The sequence below is a fragment of the Callospermophilus lateralis genome, unplaced genomic scaffold (genome assembly GCF_048772815.1).
Source record: "Callospermophilus lateralis isolate mCalLat2 unplaced genomic scaffold, mCalLat2.hap1 Scaffold_112, whole genome shotgun sequence".
Classification (NCBI taxonomy): Eukaryota; Metazoa; Chordata; class Mammalia; order Rodentia; family Sciuridae; genus Callospermophilus; species Callospermophilus lateralis.
Genome location: NW_027511460.1, coordinates 4429871 through 4457542, shown reverse-complemented (window position 1 = coordinate 4457542; position 27672 = coordinate 4429871). Strand labels below are relative to the sequence as shown.

At 34.5% G+C, this 27672-nt stretch overlaps 2 pseudogenes; both read left to right on the top strand.

Annotated features, from left to right (window-relative positions):
- The window catches only part of LOC143388181 (zinc finger and BTB domain-containing protein 41-like), a 30458-nt pseudogene extending 26074 nt beyond the window's left edge, over positions 1 to 4384 (top strand).
- Positions 4385 to 16159: 11775 nt separating this feature from the next.
- Positions 16160 to 27672, top strand: part of LOC143386305 (abnormal spindle-like microcephaly-associated protein homolog) — a 48249-nt pseudogene continuing 36736 nt past the window's right edge.

The following is a 27672-nucleotide window of genomic DNA, read 5'->3' as shown; positions in this document are numbered from 1 at the left end:
ATTGTCATGCTATTTTTTTATCCTATATCTCTTTATACGTTTATCTGGATATTTTCTATTGATACAGCTTTCATAGTAGTAATCATTTCTTCTATGGCATCCAATTTGCTGTTAAATCTACCTATCAAATTGTTATCTTCAATTGTTTAATTTTTCTAACTTTCCTTTCTACACATTCCAATTCCTTGGTGAAATTTTCTTTTTTGTATCTTCATGAACATATTAACCATATTGATTTTGATGTCTTAGCCTTATAAATATAGCTCTATGAAATTTTTGGTAAATCTGTCACCATGTTTTCTTCTCTTGCCATTTGATCACCTGTTCCTGTTTCTGGCATGCCTGGTAATTTTGTATTGAACTTTGGATTTTGTAATTAAAAATTATAGACGCTCTTGAAGATGTGTTTTTTCACAGATTTAATATTCTTCTCACCAGCAGATGGAGCATGAAATGACCTTGCTTTATTTCTTTTTTTATTTCTGGTCTGTCTTCTAGTTCATCATATTTTGGGGTCTTTACTGAAGGAATGGTATCTTTTCTCACTTTGAAGAGTCCTGAATTCCAATCTCTCTCAGCACCCCTTGGGACTGCTGAAGAAACTCAGTCCTTTAGCCCCTCAGCCCCTGGTCTCCAGCTGTCTCACTCAGGAAATGTTCATCTTTGGAATTGGCAGATATTTTGGTTCATTTTTCTATTCTTCTTCTTCTTCCTCCCTGCCCCGCCCAGGCTTCTGACCCCTCAAGTCCTTGATAGTCCAAAGCTCCAACTTTTGTCTTCTTATTCCAGTAAGATTTCCTCAAGTCCTAGGCTGCAATTTGACCTCATTTTCCCATAAACTGAATCTGAAAGCGCACTGAAGAGAGAAGAAAGCACCTCCATACTTCCTGTGTCTCTAGAACCTTGGGCCCATGGGTTCTGGCTGACTTGGTTGTGCTTCATTCGGTACCTTTAAAGAGTAGGCTTTTTGTGCTATGTTTTGTTTTGTTTTGTTTTTTGAGCTTTTGTCTTCCCCTCACTCCAGCAAGAAACATGGTATGATATAAACTATCAAGTCTGAAATAAATGCCCCTCATTACATTTTAAGTACTAAATTTTAATCTAAAGATAGTTGATCCTGTGGGTTGCATTTTTAAATTCTAAAGGCTCATATGTGTTAGAATTATAACTGAGAAGCAGTTGGCATTTATTTGAGTATTGTTTTATTTTTTCTGGTGTGAATAGATTCCTTTCTATAGGTCCTGAAAACTACCTTTCTTTGGTTGCTTATGTCTCTCATTTATGTTCCTCAGAGGCATAAAACTTGGTTTAATTGCTGTTAAATAGATAATTTTACTCTAGAAAATCTCACTATAAAATATTTTTTATTCTATATTTCTCCTTTCATCAAGTTCATGTACTTATTTTTTGGCTTTTGCTACTTGTGTATCTTCATACAACCCAGATATATTTCATACATTCCATAACATCAACATTTCCTTTATGGATTTTGTCTTTTTATAAGCCCAAATTTATTTATTTTTCTATTGAAAATGACATCTGTTTAAAATGATAATAGATATCTCAAAGGATATGCCTATCAGGTTCCAATTTTCTAAAAGTATTGTTGTACACTAGAACTAATTGGCTCTTTAAGTTAAAGAAAAGAAGGAAGGAAGGAAGAAAATCTTTGTATTTATAAAAGCATTTTCATGAAGACACACATAGAAGCCATTATGCCTAGTAAAATGCCAAAGGAAAACACTTAAAACTCACGTTTTTATCTTTAAAAATCAAATCTATGCTTTTTGGTGGTGTGTGTTATGCTGCTGTATTAGTGTTTTTATTTTCAAGGACAATCATAGAATGCTCCTTGCATGTCATATATTGATGTCAGGGATTTATAGAAAGAACTTATAATTCTTACATCTTAACAGTATAACCTTTTTTTTTTCTTTCTCACTCTCAAAGCAGTATGAATTTTGTCATTGACTCTAATTCTAGGCATTCAACTGTAAAATCAAATGTCAGAGACAGCGCATCCTATATATAGTTAAAAAGTACTTCCTTTTCAGAAATGTTACTTCTTTATATAGTGTATTACTTCATGTCTCACTTTCGTTCTAATAACATTGGTAATGCTGTTAGTCTAGAACCAAGTAGAAATCTAATGGTAGCAGGTTCCCAGCATCCCCATCTGTATAAATTTTGTCAGTGGTTTGTCAGTGGTATAATGGGCTGCAAAATATTAAACAATAATACCTAAGAAGTAATCATTTGAAATAGTTTCTCAGCTCCAAGATAGTTCTCTCTTTAATTTTCTACAAGAATAGATTATGTTTTAAATGGAGAGCTGAAGGAGATAAGGATAAAAAAACCCGTATAAGGGCTGGGATTGTGGCTCAGCGGTAGAATGCATGCAAGGCCCTGGGTTTGATCCTCAGCACCACATAAAAATAAATAAACAAAATAAAGGTATTGTATCCAACTACTTCTAAATATATATCTCCCATGTAACAGTAGATATGTAATCTCATTTGTAATAGTAGATATGTAATCTCATTTGCCTTTGTATATTGCAATATTATCATGCCTGTATTTATTTTCTATTGATGGTGTAATAAATTACCACAAATTTAGCAGCCTAAACAATATGTATTTATGAACTTGTAGTTCATTGGGCTAAGATCTAGGTGTTGGTAGGATTGTATTTTTTTCTGAGGCCTCTTAGGAAAAATGTATTTATCAATTCCTGAGGTTCTTGGCAAAATAGAATTCTTGGAGTTACAGGGCTAGAACCGAAGTTCTAATTTTCTTGTTGGTGGCAAGCTAAGAGCCTTTTACAACTTTTAGTGTCCTGGGTCCTGCTGGGTTCCCTTCTTCCATTTTCAAAGCCAGTAATTTGGGGCTGAGTTCTCTTGTCACTTGTCTCTCACCCATTATTCTTCAGTTAGCAGACAGTTCTTAAGACTCTTTCAGTTATATTGGACTCACCTCCATAATCCAATAAATCTGTCCATTTTAGGTCCTAAACTTGATCATATCTGCAAAGTTCCATTTACTGTGTGATATAATGTATTCACAGCTTCTGTGGATTAGAATGTGTACCTCTTTGAGGGACCGTTATTCTGCCTATCACACTGGCTAACCTAGAAATTTTTAATGCCTTATATAAAAAAGCAAATTAATCTATAGTGTGAGATCCTTGACTCAGGAATTGAAAACTGATCTAGCCTTCTAATTCTTTCCCATCAACTTTTCTTATTTAGACCTTGAGCTAGAGATGATTATGACTACTTCTCATTCTGATCCAAAGAAAAAGGTTGATCAGAGTTTCTGTTATGATTTTTATCTTCCTTGGATAGAAGAAAATAAGTTTAACAAAACTTTTGGAGCCTATAGTGGGAATAAAGTGAGAAATGATAATTAGTGCTGAGCAGTGTTATTTCAGTTTCCCATTTAGGTGGTATCATTATTTCATGTTACAGGTGAGGAAACTAGGCTTAGTAGAAGTTGTTAGCTTGCTTAAGGTTTGGCTAGTAAATTGTGTAGCCACAACTCAAGCCCATATTTTTCTGATATTTAACTAATTGTTTTCATCACTTTACTATACTATCCCTTTTTGTGATAGCATTTAATTTAATATGATTGTTCTTATTAAGGTCTTACAAGTATGCAGATGGAAACCTTGCAATTTAAATTATCATTTTATCAATTGGGTACACTTTACAATTAATTTTATTTTTTTTCATACAGGTGAAAAACCATACAAGTGTCAAACTTGCAATCAATCTTTTAGAATTAAAAAAACCTTAACAAAACACCTGGTTATTCATTCTGATGCCCGACCTTTCAACTGTCAGCATTGTAATGCAACATTTAAGCGGAAGGGCAAGTTGAAATACCATATTGACCACGTTCATGAGATAAAATCTCCTGATGATCCTCTCAGTGCTTCTGAGGAAAAACTTGTGTCTTTGCTGGTAGAGTACTCATCTGATGATAAAATCTTTCAAACAGAAACAAAACAATATATGGACCAGCCCAAAGTTTATCAACCAGAAGCCAAGACTATGTTACAGAATGTATCTGCTGAAGTGTGTGTTCCAGTAACATTGGTTCCAGTTCAGATGCCTGATACTCTGAGTGACCTGGTACTACCACACTCCCACCATCTTCTCATGAGATTCTGTCACCACAGCCACAGTCAACTGATTATCCACGTGCAGCTGATTTAGCTTTCCTGGAAAAATATACTCTTACTCCTCAACCTGCAAATATAGTTCATCCAGTCCGACCTGAACAAATGCAAGATCCTAGAGAACAGTCTTACCTTGGAACACTACTAGGCCTTGATAACACTACTGCTGTTCAGAATATTTCTACTAATGAGCATCATTCATGAGTAAACATTCCACAGACTTTATGATGGTTATGTGCTAAATGGTAGCTAAAACCTGGTGGCTTTTAAGCTAGTAGGGCTGCTATTTTTTTATTTTTTGTAGTTTCTCAAGTCCTCAGAACAGTTTCAGATCAAGAAAACAGTGTATCTCTGTTGACTGAATACATGAATATTTGGACATAATTTGGCATAATATTTGAAGTAAACATTTTTGTAATTTTTTTTAATGGTTAGTGCTAATTTTTAATAGGTTCTTGAACTTTTCAGAATTAGCTACTGATATTATGGGGATTTTTTTAAAATCATCAGTGGAAAGTTTTATTCTTTAGCCTTATATCTTTTCTTCTTTCCCTATTTTTCAAACAAGTTAAGAACCATGTAGCCCTTAAGAAAGAGTGTAGAATTATACTGATAATTTCTTATCCTAACTTATTTTATCTATATTTTTAATTGAAATTAAGAATTTGAATATATAAGAAAGTCTTGGGTATATTTGTGATGTCTTGCCATCTATTCATAACTTCAGGTATAATAATGCTTCAGACTTTTGACATACTCAAAGCCAGAAGCTAATTTATATAAGATTAGCATGTTAAAAGATACGTTGGATTGAAATGATAATCCAGATATTCAGGGTTTGCCTTTACTTGAGTTATTATGAATAATAAATGCAAACATTGATCTATGCATTAAATTATAGAAGTTAAAAATGTGTTAGATGAAAAATATGATAGCCTTAACTAGATATCTCCAAGGTAAGTTAACCTTTTGAAATTTTTTTGTCATTTATTTCAGGAACATTAACAATATGTCATAGCATATATCTTCGTCTCATTAATGAAGGAGCAGTTATGACTAATTAATGACACAATTGAATGCACTACTTTTGAGTTTCATTTACTTTGACAGATTGAAAGTGGGATAAAGAACCTGCTTACTTCATGTATAATCGTTAGAAAAGATGCCAAACAAATTCTAAAATTTGCACCAACTTTACTTTAATTGAATGAAGCTACTACTTGTTTACAGATTCACATACAATCCAGATCTTTATTTTTGCTTTCATAATTAGCGGAATGTTTATAATTATCCTTGATTCTTATTTTTTTATGAGACACAAGTTGAGGACTTGGAGAAAAGAAATAGCAGTTAACAATGAAAGCTCACTGATTGAATTTGAGGAAAAACATTGAAATTATAGAATATCTTTAAAGATATGCACTTTCCATATTTTCAAGTAAATTTAGACTTACACTAGGATAATGTTTCCTAGTAGGATTGCTTGAGGATTAGACTGGACAGGGTTGATTTATTATTGATTTGTCATTTATCTGTAAACTACTAGAAAATAGCAGTTCTCAAAGTTTTCCATCTTAATTTTGTTTACACTCCCAATTGTTTTAAGCACTTTTTTGTGTGTAAACTGTAAAGGCTGGCCTGGCCCTGTGAATAAGAAAATCACAAATAAAATAATGAACTTTTAGTGAATAAAATTTAACCAGTTAGTAACGGAAGAAACTGATGAAGCACTTAAGAAATGAAGGTACTTTATAGGAAAATTTGCCATGTTAGTGATAATAAAAACAAAAAAAAAATGTTGAGAATTGAAGCATTTAACCAAAATAGCTCATATAAATAATAAAACCAACCTAAGTTTTGCCTCATTTATTAAGGTTTAGTTATAATTATCTTAGGACCAGTAGACATAATTACTATATTATGTCTTCTTTCTAAAGCACTCTCATTTACTTTATGTGGAAATGTTATACCTGGGGTACTTACATGATTGAGCTTGACTATAAGGTACTGTTAGTCTAGTCTTTCAGATTGACTGTTAAAAATACATCTTTATGATTTTTATTATGAAGACTGACAAGATTTTAACTAAAATCTATATATTTTTTATTAACTATAATAAAAATAAATCATACCTAAAAATATACTTTGCCTTATATATAAGCTAATATAGAAAAATTTGGACTCACAAAAAGGCAAATGGTATATATATATATATATATATATATATATATATATATATATATATATATATTATATTGAATATTTGGTGGTCAAAAAAAAGAGGATATTGCATTTTCACATTGAAAAGAATACTTTGCTGTTTGAAGGTATTTACTTTATGGTTCTTTTAATAATGTTCTGATGTTTTAAATATATGGTATAATTGTAGGGATTGGTTTACATAGAACTTTTCTGAGAAACATCTCTTATGTAAAGTGAAATACAATTGTATAATTGTATTTAGTTATTATTGAAGATAAATTAAACTTGAATAGTGGTTTACTGTTTTCTAAAATGCTTTCACTTATTATCTCATTTGAACCTCATAACCAGCTCTGAAATAGAAAGGACATGGTGTATTCCCATTTTGTAGAGGAAGAATCGGAGGTTAAGATGAAAGGACTCATTTAAATTCATGTGATCAGTAAGTTGCAGAGTTACCAGTAGAAAAGAAGAAAGGTGGCATTTATGGTGGCTTACTATGTGCCAGGGATTACATTCCCTCACTTAACTGTAACCCTGTCTGGTAGAGAGTTTAATTCTTATGAAGAAGCAACAAAAAGAAAACTAATCTGCTGCCTTGAATTTCCAGAAATTTAAGAAATTTTGAAATTGGGAAAACCTCATTGATTTGGGCAAACTGAATGTATGTAAGCTTTTGCATTGGGCACAAAAAGCATAAAATGAAGCCTACTCTTTTCAGTTTACCTTTCTATAACCCTGTAATCCATTTTATTTTATAACTATCCTTAAAAGTTTGAGTTAAGTTTAGCCTTATTGAGAATTGTTATTTTATAAACATAATTTATTGTTTTAAGTTAATTTTTTAGCAGATAGCAATTAGCACTTAGTCTGTAAATTGAATAATTTATCAAGTGCAGAAATTTTTTAACCTAATCTGTTTTGACTTAAATGCACCAAAGATTTATAGTAGGTATTAAATAGTCTTAAAAATTTTAAATTCTTTGTTGTTTGAATAAGTATTTGTCCAAAGAAGCACAGTTGAAGTCCTAGAAATATGGGTTTAAAGAAAAAACAAAAACAAACAAAAAAACTAGTTTGAATACTGAGATTAAGTATTAACTGTTTGTGTTTATATGTATAACAATAAAAACAGACAAAAATACTCTGGGAATAGTATACTGACAAACCAATTATAAGTAAGCATAATCAGTTTTCTTAAGTTTAATTGAATGTTGTTTTTAGTGAACACTACCAAATGCTAAATAATCTTATTTTTTAAACTACGTTATCAAAATAATTTTTGCCTTAGAAATTTTGGGGGGGGGTTAAGTTGAATAGTGGTTTACTGTTATATATATATAAACCCACCTATTTTTTGCAGCCTAAAATACCATTTGAGATTAGGATTTGTTCCTCATACCAGCAAGACATAACCAGTAACTATAAGGTAATAGTTTTTGCATGCTTTTGTGTAATTTAGACATTCATTGCTGAGAAAAGAGGAGTAGCAAAAGTATGGTTTTAAATTGGTGCTTTACTGAGTGATTTTCTTTTAAGTGATGATAGGTCATGAAATAATTACAAATGTTCTGTGAAACTTAAAGTGTCCAAACATGTTTGCAGAGTGACCATAAAATATTAGTTAAGGGCTAATAAATAATTAAACATCATTCATTGCTTTTCACTCTGTAATTGTTAACAAATTCAATACAGTTGAACTGGTATGTTTATAAGCCTGAATTTTCTTCTTACCATATCATTCTAATATAATTGATGAAAAGTCAGATTTTAAGCATTAGCTCTTTGACAGTGTCATTTTATACCATCTTTTCTTGACTATTTTGTGCCTTTTCAAAATGTTGTACTTGCTTAGTTGATTCTGCTAGCTAGATTGTACTGGTTAATAAATGATTTTGTTTTGTTTTGAGTTTCTTGTTTGTTATGGGTCTTATGTTTATGTTGCCTGCTGGTTAGGCAACAACTTGTTTAGGTTGTTTTATGTTTATGTAGGAAAATTGGCACTAAGTGCTAGTGTGAACATTTGTTTTTATGATTTACGTGTTATTTTAAAAAATCTGTATTGTAGCCTATATAGTTAACTGTGAAATCACTCCTGGGCCTGTCTTTAAATGCTTATTAGAAGAGTCTAACAAATAAAATGAATAGTGTGTCTGTCTCTCTCTATCTTTTTGGATAATCATAACCACGCAGTTACCATAACCACACTGTTCTGCACTGAGTGACTTCTTATTTTAATTTGCCTAAATCTGAATAAGAGGTGATGGTTTGAGATAAGATTTCCATTAGAAGCAGCAATATCCCAACCAATATATAACTTGAGTTGATGAACTCAGGAAAAATCAGGATTTTTAAAGTCATATTTGGATATTCTAAGACTTAGTACCAAATTTTAAATGAAAATAAAATGTATTCTTTTTAATTGCTGCCTAGCAAATGATACCAAACCCAGTGGCTTAAAACAACAGACATTTATTGCCTCATAGTTCTGAGAGTCAGGAATCTAGATGAGGCTTAGCTGGGTGATTTTGGCTCAGAGTCTTTAATGAAGTTGAAGGCAAACTGTTAATCAGGGTTGCACTCTTAACAGAATAGCTATACTTGCAAGCTCACTCATGTGGCCATTGGCTTAAGTTCCTCACTATGTGGCCTCGCCACAGGGCTGCTTAATGATATGGCAGCTGACTCCAACCCCCACACCCAACTCTTCACACACACCCTATCAGAAAGCAATCCAAAAAAAGAGAGAGTATACCTAGGATTTAAGCTCAGTCTTTTCCTAACCTAATCTTGGAAATGATATTGCGTCACTTCTGCAGTACATTGTGAGTCACTAGTTCTAGTACACATGCATGGGACACAAACTTTCCCTCTTGAAGTAAGGAGTAGAAAGGAACTTTTGAGATTTTGAAAACCATCACAGATTCATTGGTTATAGATGCAGCTCTCTATAAATCCTTGGATAATGGCAGTTAGTACCACCATGTATATTCAGAGAGAAAAAATATTGCCCCTACCATAAAAGGTTTAGTGTAACAACATGCCATAGGAAGTTGCCTGGTGTCACTGAAAAATGAAGTTATTTGGGGGAAGTTAGCATTGATCTTTGTTAGGTTGGGCACTCAACAGTGGCCTTTCACATAAGCATTAGTAAGGGTAGACCATGTGTAAAGTTATTCTTGGTCTGTGCCCATGCTACTATGGCCACAGGGTAAGTGGGTTAGATGAATAAGCAAATGAATTCCTTCCTTAGGAAAGATTCTGACATCCACAGGACAAGGTTATTGTTTTTACCTGGTTCTTAATCTCCTTGCCTGCCATGGATGTTTTCTGATAGGCATTTACATGCAACTTAATTTTAACATCCTGTACTTATTTTGGCAGGCCTTTTTACACGCTTCTCTTCAGATTGTCTTGACACCAATTTTCCATATTGATTTTTCTAAAACTTTGTCCAGTTAACCGACCCATTAGCTATTATCCAGGAATCTGCATAAATCCTTAGACTGTCTTCCTTATGAAGTAGACTACTAAAACATTCTCAAAGAGTATGTTTCATCCATACCTAAAGGGAAGCTATAATATAGCTTTGTTCTCATCCAATCAACCCTAGAGATCTCTCCATACACCAGAGTTTTTACTTTCTTCATGAAATCTTCATGAAATCTCCAATTTTACCTAGGCATAGTTTGAGAGGCAAAAAAGTAGTAGAAGATATATATTATAGAAATCTTCAGTCACTTGTTTGCATAGCTTGTGTGTTTTTAAGGCCTGTGTAGATCTGAGTGGGTATGTGTCATTTTTGCTTGATAATGGAATGTTGCTTGTTAAATCGATTTTAGGTCAGCAAACTTCTTTGTAAAAGACTAGAAGCTAAATATTTTAGGTCATGCAGGCCATATGATTTCTGTCACGACTATTCTGCCAGTGTAGTGTAGAAGAGTTATATACAATATGTAAATTAACTGGCATGACTGTGTTCCAATAAACCTATTACAAGAGAACAATGGGCCAGACTTGGGCCTCAGGACTTAGTTCGCTGATCCTGTGCTAGGTGATAGTTGGCAATAGGCAGTTTGGATCACAAAATTCCTTTTATCCTATGAGTACATATTCAGTCTCTATCATAATCTAGTAGCAAAACTAAGATCTGTTTTTCAAATAGCAGATGTTTGCAGAGAAGGCATAACCTTATTGGCAAACCTAAAATTTTGTGCCATGATACATCTATGGAAATTTCCCAGAGCTTCTATTCCATATCCATGATTGTTATGGATTCTTAAGCCTTTTATGCCATGTCCCGCGCAGGCAGTGCGAATGGGGTTCCCCTCACTGGAATGGGCTGAGAAATAAAAGCTAGGAAAACTACAATTGTGGAAAAAAAAGAATACAGAAAGCAGTTTTAAAGTGGGGGCAGGATGGGCAAGCTGACCAGACAGATCGAACTTCTGACAAAATGGAGCCTGGACCATTTTATTTATATCAGGAAACATCAAAGAGATTCTACAGACTGTTATTTTCCCAAAAAAAAGGTGGGCTTTTTAGTTTCCAATGGGTTATGTCCATCTCTGTTGGTACTATGAGGAATCTTTCTAGCAGAGTGAAGGGAAAAGTCATGTGCATTGGGAGAGCCATGCGAAGTTCCCAATGCCAGGCCTATCCCTCCCTGGCTCCCATGCTGAGAGAAGGTCCTCATGTATTTCATTGACAGCTTCCTGCAATGGCACATTTCACAGTTAGCAAGGGAGGATATATTGCAGTGTGGACCTGCTGCAGAGGCCTTGCTCCAGTACCCAATTAAAAAAAAAAAGTTCACTAGATAAATGGATTGGTGAGACATGCCCTAATAAGATATGCAGTGCCTCCAAAATCTAAAGAGGCATTCCAAATGAAACAAATGTACAGCAGCTGCCTCTTTCTTTAGAGGGGATATCCTGACATGTCCTAGACCACTAGATACTTGGATACTTTATTGATGCAGTGGAACCCTGAGCTTTGCCATAGTTTCTCTCTTACCACCTGGCCTAAGATAGTGTTAGTATTATACAAACACTTAAATACAAACTGCTTCATGTTTTCTGTACTGAATGAACAGGGCAAAAAAATATTTTCCTGGACAGTAACCCATCTAGCTTTTTCACTGGCAAAATTAGCAAGGTAAGTGGGTATATGGATGTAATCACTAGTCCAACGTCCCTCAAGTCTTGACAATAATCTCTGGATTAGAAGAAAAGAAGAGGAGGCATGGTCAGAAGCTTCTACTTGACTATCATAATATCCCTTGCTTCTTGGATCTAAGACCAAGCTTAAAAATGCTGTCAGGAACTATTCCCATTTTTATTCTGGAGCTAGATGGATCCAATGGACTCTCTGTGAAACAGACTCAGGCCTAGATGCTATTTATCTCCTGATGTCTAGAAGCTCCTTCTATGAGCTCTGGTCCATGGTAGCATTTAAGTTTTGTGAAGTGTATCAGAAAGATAGAGCCATCACTTCATAACCAGTGCACAGTCTGGTTATTCCTCTCTCCTCCATCGATAGTCACAGTGATAAATGGCTGCAGTTCTCTCTCAGGAAAGTTTAAGTGATGATTTAGGACATATGCTTACATTCATTTTGAATGGTTCTTTCTCATAGGTGCAAGACCTTTCCTTAGTCAAGTAGTTTGTGTCTGGGCAAGAGGCTCTAAATCGCCACAATACTAACTTCAGTTTTTCCTTCATAGATGTTGTAATTTACACACACACACACACACACACACACTTATATTTCAAGCAGCAGCATAATCCACTGCTTATCTTATTTCTAGGGATTTTCTATCAATTAGCTACTGCCACAAATCCATACCTCTACCATTTAGACCTTGGCATATTATGGTAAGTTCTATCACACCTGCTGTGTTAAGTACCAACAAGTCTTGGCCACTTGTGGGTCCTATCATCCACTTTGTTTTCATTGTAGCATCCTCTATCATCATTTCTGTCATATAGAGAACAGGATGCTATCCTTCATATGTGTTTTCAAGAATGTTCGAGTCTCACAGCAATGCATTTCTTAAAGCCTCAGTTGAAGGAAGGATTCTGAGGTGGGGGGGAATATGTATGTTTAGGGGTGACTAGGTTGCACTTATAGATGTTCTACAACATGTCCGTGTTCCTAAACCTTTGGAATTTTTATTCTACAAAATAAAAAAGGTAGATAACTCACTGTAAACCACTACTGAGTTCAACTTTCAATCAATGAATCACAAGTAGTAAAGCCAATCCGTAAAACTATTGTTCCAATGTATTAAATGGCAAAGTGTACCCATGACAATTATTTCTGATTGTTTCTTAAGATTTTTCCCCTTGGTTTAATACCATTAAAATCCACTTTTGACTATCAAAATATTGTAACTCTTTTTGGTATGCAGTACAGGTTATTTTCTCTCACAATAGTTGTCACATTTACTTTTTCTGCCCATGTTTTATTTTTTGCAATCTGAGTTAATAAGCGATCGTGGGGGGGGGGGATGCTGAAAATTGACATTGACTTTGTGAGTCCCTGCTCCAGGTGCAATTCTTAGAAAATAAGGAAGCCCTCAAATTGACATAGGGTGAAGGGGGCTGCCTCTGCTGGAAAGGGAAGTTTATAGAAATAAAGAGGATTACAGTTCTCAGCCTTGTCAATTCTCCAAATGTCACTGTTAGTCAGCCTTCTGCCACCATAATAGATTGTGAGATATAAAAAGAGAAAAGGATTATTTTGGCTCAGTTTTTTTGTTTTTGTTTTTGTTTTTGTTTTGTTTGTTTTTAAGGTTCCAGTCCTTGAACAATTGGCCCTGTTTTTTTGGGCCTGTGGTCACACTTCATGGCAGGAATATGTGGGAGAGCAAAACAACTCAGCTCATGATCAGTGAGCAAAAGACAGGTAGAGAGAGGTGGGAGTCCCACTATTCCTTTTAAGGGGCATGCTCCCCAATGACCTGAATACCTCCCACAAAACACCATATCTTACAGGTTCCACTACTTCCCAGTAGCTCCTCACTGGGGACCATGTCTCTATCTCATGGACTGTTGGATGAACATTCCACATCCAAAATATGATAGTCACCATACCCATTCCCAAGGAAATCCTCCTTCTCCATAAAACCTTTTACCTAATCTAAAAGAATTAACACTGTAGAGCATTTAAATAGTGTTGTTAAATTTGTTATCCAATCCTTGGATTTACTATCAGATATTTGTGTTTAATTCTTGACCATATTTTCCTTAAGAATACAGAAAGTGAGGGACTTCTTCAGAGTTTCATAGATGCCTCTTGTTTTCAGAAAATGTTCTTAGCTGTTTGTTTCATAGATTTTCATCTTATTCCCTACGTATGCTGTCTAGGGTAGCCAGACAAAACTAAGTAACACTATAATCTTTATAATCATTTATAAAGTGTTGGCATAGCAACTAGATGTCTCTGCCACTTGATATTTGAATGAATTGCTCTCCATATATACTACACTTCATGCTCCCATCAGCAATAATTTGAATAATCATGATTCCATCACATACCTCAGACTACCATGATGTTTTCCCCTAGAAGAGGTTATGCCTGAGCTCTTCAAATATGATCAACTCAATTGTAGAATTCCCTGAGGCCACTATTGTATCAATCAGGATCACAAAGCTCTCTACTCCAATGTAGTATAATTCAAGGAAATTTTAATAAAGGGACTATTTGCAAACACGTGACCAGATCTAAGGACATCATAAGTGATAGTGCAATACCTTAGGACTAGTAATAAAATGGTATTCTGACCCTGAGGTCCAAGTTGTGAAGGAAAAGTCCCATCTGGAAAGGGTACCTCTAAAGCTATGTGTGAGGTTTAATGTTGGAGGAGCAATTAGGAGAGAGAATTACTCTCACCTTCCTCTTCTGAGGCAAATGAGAAACCACAAAGTGAGAAAACCTTTTGGTTTAGCCAATAGAGATTAGCATATTAAAGCAAAATGCAGAATGGAAAAGATTGAAGAGTAGAAAGGAAGAGGCAAGTAAAAAATATTCAGTACAGTTCATTCTATTTTTTTTAAATATAAGCCAACAGTGTTGCTTTATGAGAAATCCATGAAGCATAGAGTAAATATGAAAAATTGTGCTATTAACACATTGAGTTGAAGCCAAAATTTGAGTGTCTTAATATAAGGAGGATTTATTTGCAATACTAATTTGATAAGTAATAATTAATTCACAGTAATAAGTAATATATATATATTATAAATATATATATATATATAATATATATTATAATTAATTCACAGTAATAAGTAATATATATATATATATATATATATAATAATGCATTTGAAAATAATTGTAATTCATATTAGCATTTTTATTAATTGTGCATCAGTACTGTAGGATTTTAAAAAATCCTCTGGACATTTTTTTTTTACATGATGATGGATCTTTATTTTATTCATTTATTTTAGTGGTGCTGAGAATGGAACCCGGTGCCTCACATATGCTACGCAAGCACTCTACCACTGAGTCACAGCACCACCCCTCTGAACAACTTTGTTTACATATTAAGGTATTCTTCAAACTCAGGTCAAATGTGGTGTCATGAACATAATTTCACACATTATCTTCCTCATTTTGTTTTTCCTCTCAGTCTTTTCTTTCTATAGATTTTGTGTAACCATACATCTATACATTATTACTGTTTTTTAAGTTTCTGCTGCCTTTAGAGGAAGTACATTTTAGACGGTAAAAGCAAGACTGTGGCCAAACTAGGGATACATATCCTGGCTTTCTAATTAGCTGTATGCTCTATAGTCCTCATCTATAAAATGCAAATAATGATAATTATGTCCCGTGAGATATCTTGTAGGATTCAAGTTTGAGATAATTATGTAAAGGGTTTGAAACTGTTCCTGACATACAGTAATATGTGAGCTAAAATCATTATTATAAAAATATTAATATAAAAATCAGTGGTTGTTTGTCAAGAGAATTTTCTATCCAAACCATCATTTATGGATTATTGGGAATCTTAGCTTTTATTTATCTAGTATTGCTCCCAGTATCTGGAGGTAAGAAACAGAGTGTACATGTAGTGAGCTTCTGCAATGGCCAGCCACTAAAATAAGCATGTTTACTAAACTGTCATTTTAATTGTCTTTATATTTTTCCAATTCAGCCCGGAAAACCGCGGAAGTAAAGTTCATGGATGTAATTCTGGGCGTGGTGGATCAGATGAGTGGAGTGACAAACTATTTTGCCCACTCAACGGTTTTATCCATGGTTGTGCCGCGCAACCGCAATGATTCCTACTTTTACTGTGGAAATGATGTTACTATCTTTCTTTTATCATAAACTGTTTACAAACTCTAAAGTCAATTTCAATCCTAAACCTGTGCGTTTCTTTTCCTCTGCAAAGAATGACTGGCGGGTCCCATGCAATCATTTAAACGAGGCGCTGCGGTTTCATTGGCCAGAAGCTGCTGCTCACTGATTTGCCCCCTGGTGTTGTGGGCGGAGCGCGGAGGTGCCTATTGGCGGAGGCGAAAAATTTAAACGGAGGCAAAAAGGAAGGACTAGTTTTGCTCCGTGACTTGAGTTTGCGAGTTCGTGGGGTTGGTACCCTTTTTATTTCTAGGGTGTCGGCTTCTGGAAAACCAAACGGGGAAATTCGCTCGAACCATTTCCACTGCCGCGGTGAAGCGGCCAGTGTCGGTCGGAGGTCCCTGCTCCGGAGCAGCCTGGTAGGGGGTAGGGAAGGAGGCCGGGATGGGGTCTGAGGCTGCCATGGAGAACCGGCGAGTGGGGCGAACCTGCTGGGAGCTGAGCCCTACAGAACGCCGGCAGCTGGCAGGGCGGCGGGAACCAGCGGCCCAGGAGGAGCGGCTTCCCCGCCGACGCTGTCTCTCAGCCACTTCTGCAGGTCCCCTTTCCCCTGCTTCAGAGATGTCCGCCTGGGCGCCTCGCGGACGCTGCCCCTGGTCCTGCACAACCGTAACGAGGAGGTGGCTGAGGTGGAGATCTCCCACTTCCCGGCTGCGGACCTGGGCTTCAGCATGTCTCAGCGTTGTTTCGTGTTGCAGGTAGGTCGTGGGGCGGGGCGTGCCTTGGGCTGCGCTTTCTACCCTGTCCTTCCCGCCGCCTTCCTCCGTAGGGATGAAGCTTGGGAAAGGAATGACAAAAATACCCTCAGAGAATAAAGGCAGAGTGTGGTGGCCCTTGACCCACATTTTTCCACGCACATATATAATGTTAGGGCACTCAGTTACTTGGGCGGTGACAGTGCATCAAGGCATGCCTACTTATCTTTAACAGCATTCTAAGTAAACTTTATGCAAAAAAAAAGGCATTTAAAAATATGCTCCGGGTATTTTTAAATACTTTTGGTGTTTTTAAACTAATAGTTGGCACAAAGAGTGCATTCAATTTAATTTTATGACATTTGTTTCAAGAACCTCCCACATAGCTTTTACAGCCTGATTTGGCCAAAGTACTAGTCCCATTCCCATCTCCACAAAAGAGAAAATTTGGTTCTTATTTTGACTGATGTGTCCTTTTAATTGAGTAGATCCTTGGAAAGCATGAAATCATTAACTGAGGGAGTCTAGATGGCTAATAACCACTTCATAAGGCAGTAGTAATTCAAATCTGAGGTTCATTGCCTTCTGTGTCACTGCTCATCTGCACTTCAGAACCTGGCTGGTCTTGTTTATAAATGACTGCTTTTCTTCCTATGGAAAGTTAGATTTCTGTTCTGTATAGTGATACTTTTACTTTTTGTTGTTGTTGTTGTTGTTATAATGTAGAAGTAAAGTTCTTGTTTTCAGAGTAAATTGTTTTACACAGTAAAGATTCTGTATTTGTATTTTCTAAAACAAACTGCTTATGATGTTATATAGATTTACTTTTCAAACAAAAAACTGTTTTTTTCCTCTGACAAACAACCAAGGTTTGTTTGTTTGTTATTGTTGTTTTGTCATGTCAGGGTTTGGCAGATTCTACTGGACAGGCTGTATGGTGTAGATAGATGTTAAAGTCTAAACTCTGGAGCCAGACTACTTGGGTTCTAATTATTAGCGATATGACTTTGACAAAGTTTCTAGACATTGGTCACTTCATAGTTAACCAGTTGTATGAGATGCCTGTAATTGTTCCTGAAACATACAGATTGTTTAACAAAGGTCAATTTTATGATGTGGACTGTAGAGTAGTTTGTGAGAAAGAGGAAATTTAGTTGATCATCTTTATGTTTCTTTTTCCACAAAATCTTTATAATACAGGACCATTATATTTGAAATAGAAGTACTGCACATGATAAAGGAGTAGACATTTCAATTTTTTTTAAAGCCACTCAATTAAAATGATCTGGAGACTATTCTATTGCTTTCATCCAGTTAGATCTTTTTTTTTTTAGTTGTCAATGGATTTACATGTGGTGTTGAGAATTGAACCCTGTGCTTCACACATGCAAGGCAAGAGGTCTACCACTGAGCCAGGACACCAGCCCTCATCCAGTTGGATTTTATTATAGTTTTATGTTGTTATGAACCCTGTTAGTGCTGGTGACTATTTTCATTATAATGAAATGAGCAGATCAGGTGGGAAAAATATATTTGACTTACCAAATGCTTTTAGGATTTTAGAGTGTTCATGAATAATAGTTGTTGTATGGTATGCTTTGATTATTTTAATTATATTATCATAATCATTTTAAATGTATTCTTTTGACTGTAGCCTAAAGAAAAACTAGTTATTTCTGTTAACTGGACACCATTGAAAGAAGGCCGAATAAGAGAGATTGTGACATTTCTTGTAAATGATGTTCTGAAACATCAAGCCATATTGCTAGGAAATGCAGAAGAGCAGAAAAAGAAAAAGGTAATAGTTTAATCATTCTATAATTCAAGAAAATGTTTCATAATGTGTAAAAATTGTTTTGATGACAAGCCTGAAGTAACATGTATAAATTGCTTATTAAAATAATATTCAATGGTTTTTAATTTCATCAGTATATTTTGTTTGTTTTTACAGAGGAGTCTTTGGAATACCATTAATAAAAAGAAAAATTCAGCCTCTTCAAGTTATAACAAAAAGATTTCAAATGATCAAAACATTAACAAAACATTTTGTGTTTCTCAAAAAGTTGACAGAATTAAGAGCCCACTACAGGCATGTGAAAATCTGGGTATTAATGAAGCCTGTTCTCCAACAGAAAATAGTTCTTTAACCCTTGAAGAACATAAAATACCTCTATCACCTATTAGCCCTGCTTTCCAAGAATGTCATGGTGAAATTTGCTTGCCACTTTCTGTACGTCGGTCTACTACCTACTCATCTCTTCTTACATGTGAAAATGAGGAACAGTTAAAAGTAGAAGATGCCACCATTTCAAAAGATTTTAATTTTAATGAGGAAGTCATAACTAAAACTTCCTTTCAAAGTGAGGAGAATAGTAAACTTATTCTGACCCCAAACTGTTCTTCAACTTTAAACATTATGCAAAGTCAAGCAAATTTTCTAAGTCCAGATTCTTTTGTAAGTAATAGTCATACAGCTAATAATGAAGTAGGGTTAATGACATTTCTTTCATCAGATACACTTAAAAAAGATAATTCAGAGTCTGTGAATTTGGAATCCAAAAGTATACATGAAATTTACAGAACAATTTTAAGTTCAGATTCTTTTGTAAATGATAATTATGGAGCAAATCAGGATCTAGAGTCAGATTCAGTTAATCCTATTTTATCCCCAAATCAATTTGTAAAAGATAACATGGCACATATATATACCTCTCAGCAAACATGTAAAATAGTATCATTATCACATGAAAATTTAAAGATTGCCCGGTCTCCTCAGCACTGGAGAAAAAATGAAGTTTTGCCATGTAGTCCTGAATATCAGGGTTCAAAAACACCCAAGCCTAATTTTGAAGAACTAAATCCTATAGAAGTGAAGTCAAGGTTACTACAATTTTAGAAAACAAATTCACCCTAAATTTTCTGCAGTTCAGGATGTTTCTCGTTATAGCCATAATAAGCAACATAAGAGACGCCCCATACTTTCTAACACAGTTATTAAAAGGAAGACCACCATTGCCAGAGAAAATCAAACAGATTAATAAACCAAAAGCAAAAAGATGCCTCAACAGTACAGTAGGTGAATGTGAAAAAGTAATAGATCACCCCAAAGAAACAGAAGCTTTACATTCTCATCTTCCAATTATCGATTCAGTATTAAGTAAACCTGAGTGTTATAAAAGTGAAGTAAGTAATTCAATGACAGCTTTAGTTGCTTGTAAAAGAAAAAGTGATGGAAACATGGAAGATACAAATGTGAAGGTTGCTATTATAGAACATATGGTTATACCCCAAATCAAAAGAATCCACTTTTCTCCCTTGGAATTGAAAACATCAACTGTTAAAAAAATAAAGATGACAACACCAATCTCAAAACATACTAGCAACAGAGAGAAATTAAGCCTTAAGAAGAAAACAGGTGAGTATTATTTATAAAATCTCTAGTGTATTTTCTGTTTTGGTTTAGTGAATCTGCTTTTGATAAGCTTATATTAACTTGTACTTTTCATTTGTCAAATTGCTCAGTGGAAGACAGAACAAATAGTGTGGGACTAATTTCTGAAATTGTTGCAATCTTGTCTGTTAAACTTTGGATATTTTTTAAAATTTTATTTATTTATTTTTTAGTTGTAGATGGACACAATACTTTTATTTATTTTTTATTTATTTTTATGTGGTCTTGAGAATTGAACCCAATGCCTCACATGTGTGAGGCAAGCACTCTCCCACTGATTCACAACCCCAGCCCAAACTTTCGATATTTTACTCATGAATTTTCTGCAATAATTCTGTTTTTTAAAAAATATTATATCCAAATATTTATCTCAATTTGATATTTTTGGTACCTCCTTAAGTTTTACACCCTAAGAAAGTATTTGACATGTCTTGCCTTAGTCCACACCCTAACTAGAAGGCCCAGTGAAGTTCCTGGCCCAAATACTACCATCAGAAAGATTGTAGGAAAGACCTTTTCATGTCCTGTACTCCTGATAAGCTTACTCTGTCTTTGCCTCTGTCCATCCACTAATTGGAAATGAAGATAGGTCCCTAGAGTTCTCCATTTCTTAGAGAAGAATATTTTTCCTTTTCTAGTATTCACAGCTTTATCACACTGCCTCAGAAGCAGACAGGATTAATCCCATCACACATTTAACCCAAAATACCTCTTCTGACAATCAAAATCCACGCAGGAAAGTAACCCACACTATGTATTTTACCAGATAATTTGAAAGAATTCTAAGCCTCCTAAGAAATATACACATCTCTCATTTGAACATCCCTCAATTGGAACTGTTTTCTTTCTCCTATTCTGTAAATCCTTTGGACTCACTGTTCTTCATTAGCACTTCTTTGCAAACATTCTCCTGCCTTGTTACCCTGTTGCAGCCTGACCTTCTCTTGACAACAGTGCTTTCATTATAACCCTCTCAAGTTCTGTCTGCATTCTCTCCTACTTTTATGATTTTGGAGCTCCTGCTGGAATCTTCTAATATCTACTTTTTATTTTTTATCTATTTCCAAACTAATATCCCCTCTCTCCCTTAAAAACAAGCAAAAAGAAAATAACAAAATAGTTTAAAGCTCATTTTTCAGACTTTCTCACCCCTGTCCTCTCTTGATGCAGAGAATGATTCACTCTCAAAATTTTGAATTTTGCTTATTATACTTTTTCTAAAACTACTACTATTATGATTTCAAAATCATTTTCAAATATCTTTCTACTACTCTGGGAATTTAGTTCCAACCTCCTTAGGTCATGCTTTCCTAAAACCATCTTAATATCCAGTTACTATCTCTATAAGTTCCACATTTCCTCTAGAACCCAACTTCAACATTGTTTATACCCCACTGTACACATACAGTTCTTTAATCCACCACTGTTTCCATGGCCCTCATCTCTGACCTATCTATCTTTCCTAATCCAGCTTGAATTCCATGGTTCAACACAAGCACTTCCCCTGGCTTCCTTCCCTTCATTGTCCATGCAGCAAATTCCAACTGTATTTCAGTCTAACTTTGCCTACTCTATGCCTGAACCTTGCTTGGTTGTTCTTTATTACTACAAACCCCAAGTAATCCCTGAACTCTTTTTATGGCTGTATTTTCCTGGCTTATTAGCTTTGCTATAGGGTACCTCACCCTTTTCTCCTGAAACTTCTCTTTCCTCCTGTCTCATGATTGATAATAGTAGCTGACATTTACTGAGTTCTTTTATGTGTCAGACCTAGTTGTGAGTGCCTTACTATTACCTCTTTTAATATTTATGACATTCATGTGCAGTAAATGTTATTTTTACCCATAGCACAATTTTACAAATAGGTACATTGAGACTTGAGTAATTTGCCCATTTTACAGTCAGTCAGTGATAAAGCTGGGGTTCTACCCCAGGTAATGTCAGTTTTGTGATCCTCATCCAAGCTGATGACCCGTTTCCTATTTCACTGAGGGAGTAGAAATATAGATGCTTCTCTATTTATTAAGGATTACATCCAATAAACCCATTATAATTGACCTTAACAAGAAAAGTTTCAATAAAATAGCAAAAACTGATTGAAGTGGATTCAACAATTTTAGGTGATGAATTGGAAATAACTAATAAAGCTCCTTTCAAAATGATGTTTTACTTCAGAAAATAACTTTTAATTAAGTATAATCTATATGCAAAAATTATACAAATCAGTATATAACTCAGTGAATGATCACAAAGGGAACATTGACTCTATTAAGGAGTTTTGCTTAAAAGAAAATGTAAGCAACATAAGCATAGAGCATAGGCTGAAGGGATAAATGGTCAGTGAGTTCCACACTGTAAATCCAGTGATTATTTCTCAATTTTTTTTTGTATTGGGGATTGAACCCTGGTACATTTAACCACTGAGCCTCAACCCTTTCCTGTATTTTATTTGGAGGGTCTAGCCAAGTTGCTTAGGGTCTCCTTTAGTTGATGAGGCTGGCTTTGAACTCATGATCCTCCTTCCTTAGCCTCCCAAAGTGCTGGGATTACAGGCATGCCCCACCATGCCTGGCAATTCTCAATCTTCATCTTGAACTATTTGTAAACAGTTTGGAGCCTTGAACCTCTGTCTTCTTGGAACATTTTATCTTGCCATTCTCATTCTCCTGGTTTTCTTCCTTCTTCATTGACTGCTCCCTTTCAGTTTTCTTTGTGGGAAGTTTCTTATTTCCCTTACACTTTGGATTACAGAGGGCTAGTTATTAAACATTTTTATATTTTACTCATTCTCTTAATGATCTCATCTGTTATTTCTCAATAGTGAGGCCCAAAGCTGTGGAATTGTCCTTATTTGTGTTTCTCTCTCTTCCTTTCTTTATAAACTCAAATGCAGATCTGATTCTAAACTCAGTCCACCAACAAATTTTCTCTTTCCTTCAAATATAATCATAATCTGATCACTTCTCACTCACCATTGAATGGCACCGTTTGGGCCAGTCTTTGTCATTGCAGGATGTGCAAACAGATCTCCTTGCTTTCACCCTTGACTTTTCCATAGTCTGCGTACCCACATACTACTTTTAAAATATTAGGGCTTGGACTGTTCAGTTCCATAACATCTAATGACTTCCTGTTGCAATGAAAGCCCAAATTCCTACAATGATTTACAGGTCCCCATAACATCAATATTATGACCTTTTGACTTTCCAGCCTCTTACTTTTCTCTTTCCCTTGCTCACTGTTTTTTACCACTTTGGCTTCCTTGTAGTCCTTGAAACTTCAAATATGCTGTGTCCTCAGGGTATTTGCAGTTTGTTGTTTTCTCTAACTAGAATGACCTTTTTATTTAGTTCACTCATCATCGTATCATGTTCAAAACAGTGACTTGACCCAGGTTCTCAAACGCTACCAAATATTTAGAGTCACAGTTTAAACTTAGGTTTTCCTAGCTACAACATAAATGGTTTTTTTTCACCATTCTTGTTAAACTGTTGGGGTTTAAATGGAAGAAAAGATAAAAAAAGTTTTTATTTGGGGTAACGACCAAGGATTATAGTGATGGCACAATGGGATTCACTGACTTCAAAGTTCTGTGCCAATGTATAATTATTAAAACAACTCTTCTGATTTTCCACTATGTGGTGTTTTTCTTCCTTGCTCAGGAAACTCCAATGGTGCTTTACTGTTATCAGATGATTTACAAAATTATTATTCTGTCATTTTAGGTCATCAGTTATAGGATCTCTGTTTATTTAGCCAGATATCTTTATTCACCATTCTGTCTGTGTATACTCTTACTAACATTCATATCTGTTTTTCTCTCATTAATCCAATCCTTTATTTCAAGTACTATAACCAACTTTTGTTAATACTGTTCTCTAATGAATTTCCCTCTAATTATATTCCCTTAGAAACTAATTACAGCTTATGTGACATCTTGAACCTACCTGTTAGTTCTATTTCTTGCTTTACTGTTTTTTGTAGATATGTTCTGATCCGATAACAAATTATTTGATTCTAAGAAACATATCCATTTTGGTCTCCTGCAAGGTATACAACAAATGATGAACAGAATGAATTCGTGAATGAATGAATGAACAAAGACCACTGAATTTTTGACACTCAAACCCATACCTGTTTTTGAGGCCGCCACATGGTTGAACCTCTTTGTTAGGTTTAGAGAGAACTGTACATATTTGGTATCTGATATATGAGCCCATAGAAGAGCCAGTAATTCACTAAGAGCTGCTCTAGCTTCTTTCTCTTCTGACAAACAATTCTCCAGATATATTTCTTCAACACTAATGAGGCCACTTAATAAAGCACATATTAACTGTTCATACATTGTTTAGCCTCTGTTTTCCCAGGAAAAAAATATAATTTGTATCCTCAAGCTACTCCCAGTTTTAATGATTAAGCTCTGCCCAGGGAATTATTGAAGCATAGAAGCAGAGATGTTGTATGAATGGCAAATAATGTGATAAGGTACTAATGCAGGCTTCCTAATGAATAAAATGATTTCAATGCAGAGGGACTAGCTTGTTGAAGGTTGCAAAGTGAGTCTCCCTTTTATGTTTTAAATGTTCAAATAAAAAGAAAATTATAACTTAATAAATGTTATAACTTGATCATGTTCCTTATCTTCATATAGGTATAGATTTGAGATTTCTCTAAAACAAGAGTAAGCAGCCTTTTTTTAGGGATTTTTTTAAAAATAACTTTTTAAATACCTTTATCTTATTTATTTATTTTTATGTGGTGCTGAGGATCGAACCCAGGGCTTCACACATGCTAGGCAAGTGCTCTTTCACTTGCCTACTACAACCCCAGCCCCTTTTTCTTTCATAGTTCAGATAATATTTTTGGCTATGCAGGCCATATTTCTATCACAACTGTTTAGCTCTGCCATTAACAATGTGCCTGTGTTCTAATAATTTTTTATTTATAGGCACTGACATTTGGATTTCATGTAGTTTTTATGTCATCAAATATTATTCACTTCATTTCCCCCCATTCATTTACAAATGTAAAAACTATTCTTTGCGTATAGAACATACAAAAGAAGATTGTGCTGGATTTTACACATGGGCTATAGTTTGCTCTAATTAGGAAAGATGCTTACATTTAGTAGCAGAATATGCTGGTATGAAACCTGCTTTTGAGAGAGTGAACTGCTACTCCTATAGGTATTTGCTACTATGAATTTTATTGCCTTTTCCTTTATAATTACTTGCTATTTATTAATCATGTAAGCTATATACTTGGGAATCAGTCTGTTCTCATTCTTCACCACTTTCCTAGTGAGTTGGTATTAAGACTTATTGTTTCGACTATTAAAACAACTCTGCTCTGTTTCCTACCTTTGTTAAAAATTGTTTTATCATATCTAACTTGGCTAATAACTACCTTGTAGTTTTTTATCTTTAGTCATAACCCCATTCATTTACTTGCTTATACTATTTTCAAAAATAAAGATGAAGGTGTTATTTCTTGAAATAAAATCTGTCACTGAAATAGAGGGTACTTCAAACTTGTTAATAGTGCAGGCTCTAGAACTTGACTACCCAGGTTCAAACCCCGGCTGCTTCCTAACTTATGTGACCTCTAAGCCCTAGAATCCTAATTATGTAAATTTTGGATAACTATAGTACTGTTTTCATAGATTTATTGTGATAATTATATGAGTGAAAGATTGATACTTAATAGCTCTTGGCATAGTATATTCAATTATTAGCTGCCACTATTATTAATATTGTTGAACTCTTCCCTTCCTCTTCCAACTTCTTTTATGTAATTTCTTATATGTGTTTATTCTTTGTTGTATCCTTGTTATAGTTTTGTCAGCAAGCCATATCCCTTGTGCTTAATATTCATTTTAGGAGTTAGCACATGTATATTTTCATCCAGAAGGTCTTTTATGCCCCTTTTAAACTTTTTCTGTATTAGACTTAACTGCCTATAGGCTGTGACAATTATCTTTCTATTCTGTATTTTCCCTGTACCTAACACAGTCTGGAATATATGCACACAGTCAATTGTGGTTAAATCTGGACAGTAACTTCTGTAGACAAAAATTGAATGTATTGTTTTGGTCTGAAAAACATTCTAGATGTTGGTTTCATTGACTACTAAGTTCGTAATATTAGTATCTGAAGCATAGTAATTATTAAGTATTTGCTAAATGAATATGATTATGAAGAACCCATACTTTTAATTTTAAATGAGCTACCAACTTTGGGAATTTTATTTTTTAATGCTATTAATTTTGTTTTCTAATGTATTTTAGATTCAATGGCATTCAAACACCTATTTCTAAAACAAACAAAAGGATAAAACCCATTGTTGCTGTGGCACAGTCTAATTTGACCTTCATAAAACCATTAAAAGCAGGTAAGTGCTTATTATATTTAAACTGAAAATATAGTTTATTATATTTAATCTGAAAAAGTGACATGGAATGAAGCATCAATTTCATTTCAAATGGAAATGAGTTTTTTAAAAAATTTGAATAAAGGCGTTGAAGAATTTTTAAAGTGTGTATGCAAATTATAATTAAGGTATTCTATCAGATTTTACTGAAATTGCTTTATGGTAGGTTAGGATTTTTAAATAATCAGGGAATTTTGTTTTATTCCCTATCATTTTGCTTGATCACATTTCATACCCAAAATGTTTTCAAGTCTTTGTAGCAAGTAGTGAAAAGCAAATATTGTTCAGTTTTTTTATTATGGTTTCACTAGTTTAAAAAAAGTTATTTTTCTATATATTGTACAGTAATTTACTAAAAATTTTTATATGTAATAATCTAGTTGTATTCTTAGATATTCCTAGACACCCAATGCCATTTGCTGCAAAAAACATGTTTTATGATGAGCGCTGGAAGGAAAAACAGGAACAAGGATTCACTTGGTGGCTAAATTTTATATTAACTCCGGATGACTTCACTGTAAAAACAAGTATTTCTGAAGGTAAACATTAAGTTAATGTTTAAATTTAATAATACTCTTGTTTTAGCAGACCAAAATTTGACAGGATTTGTCATTCTTTAATTAAATATACTTTACTTATTATGTTATATTTCACTAATTTATTGACTTAAGTTTTTAAGATTGTGTAGGTAATTTTTCTTACATAGGTTGACGTGAATACATTTTCTGTACTAAAAGTACTGAAACTTGCTTTTTCTTTTTACCTTCCATTCTATCATTTTATCAGCCAATGTAAGCAGTCCTTTGTGGCCTGAACATTTTGGATGTATTGACTTCACTGTTAATACCTTAGTTTAAGGAGTAGGTCAGAACACTGCATAGTACAGGGACTGTGAGAGACAATTCAGATGAAATTTTAAAACACTGCAGTGTTTATTCTTAAAGAGAAGACTTGGGTGTGGGATAAGGTAGAAGCATGACACTCCCAAACATTTGAAAGATTTTCTTCTGAAAGAGAAAGAAATTAACTTTTGTCTATTCTTCATAGAAATTATAGGAATCCATTTCAGATAACTAAAATGATTTTAGTTATCAAACCATTGTGTAATCTTGCAAAATGGTGATTTCCCCATTGTTGCAGTGTTCAAACAGACCATATTTCACATTCACCAGAGAAACGTGTAGGATTTCTTCTATTAGATGCAGAGTCTCTGGTTTAATTCCTAGGTCCTTGATCCATTTTGAGTTAAGTTTTGTGCATGGTGAGAGATAGGGGTTTAATTTCATTTGGTGCATATAGATTTCCAGTTTTCCCAGCAACATTTGTTGAAGAAGCTATCT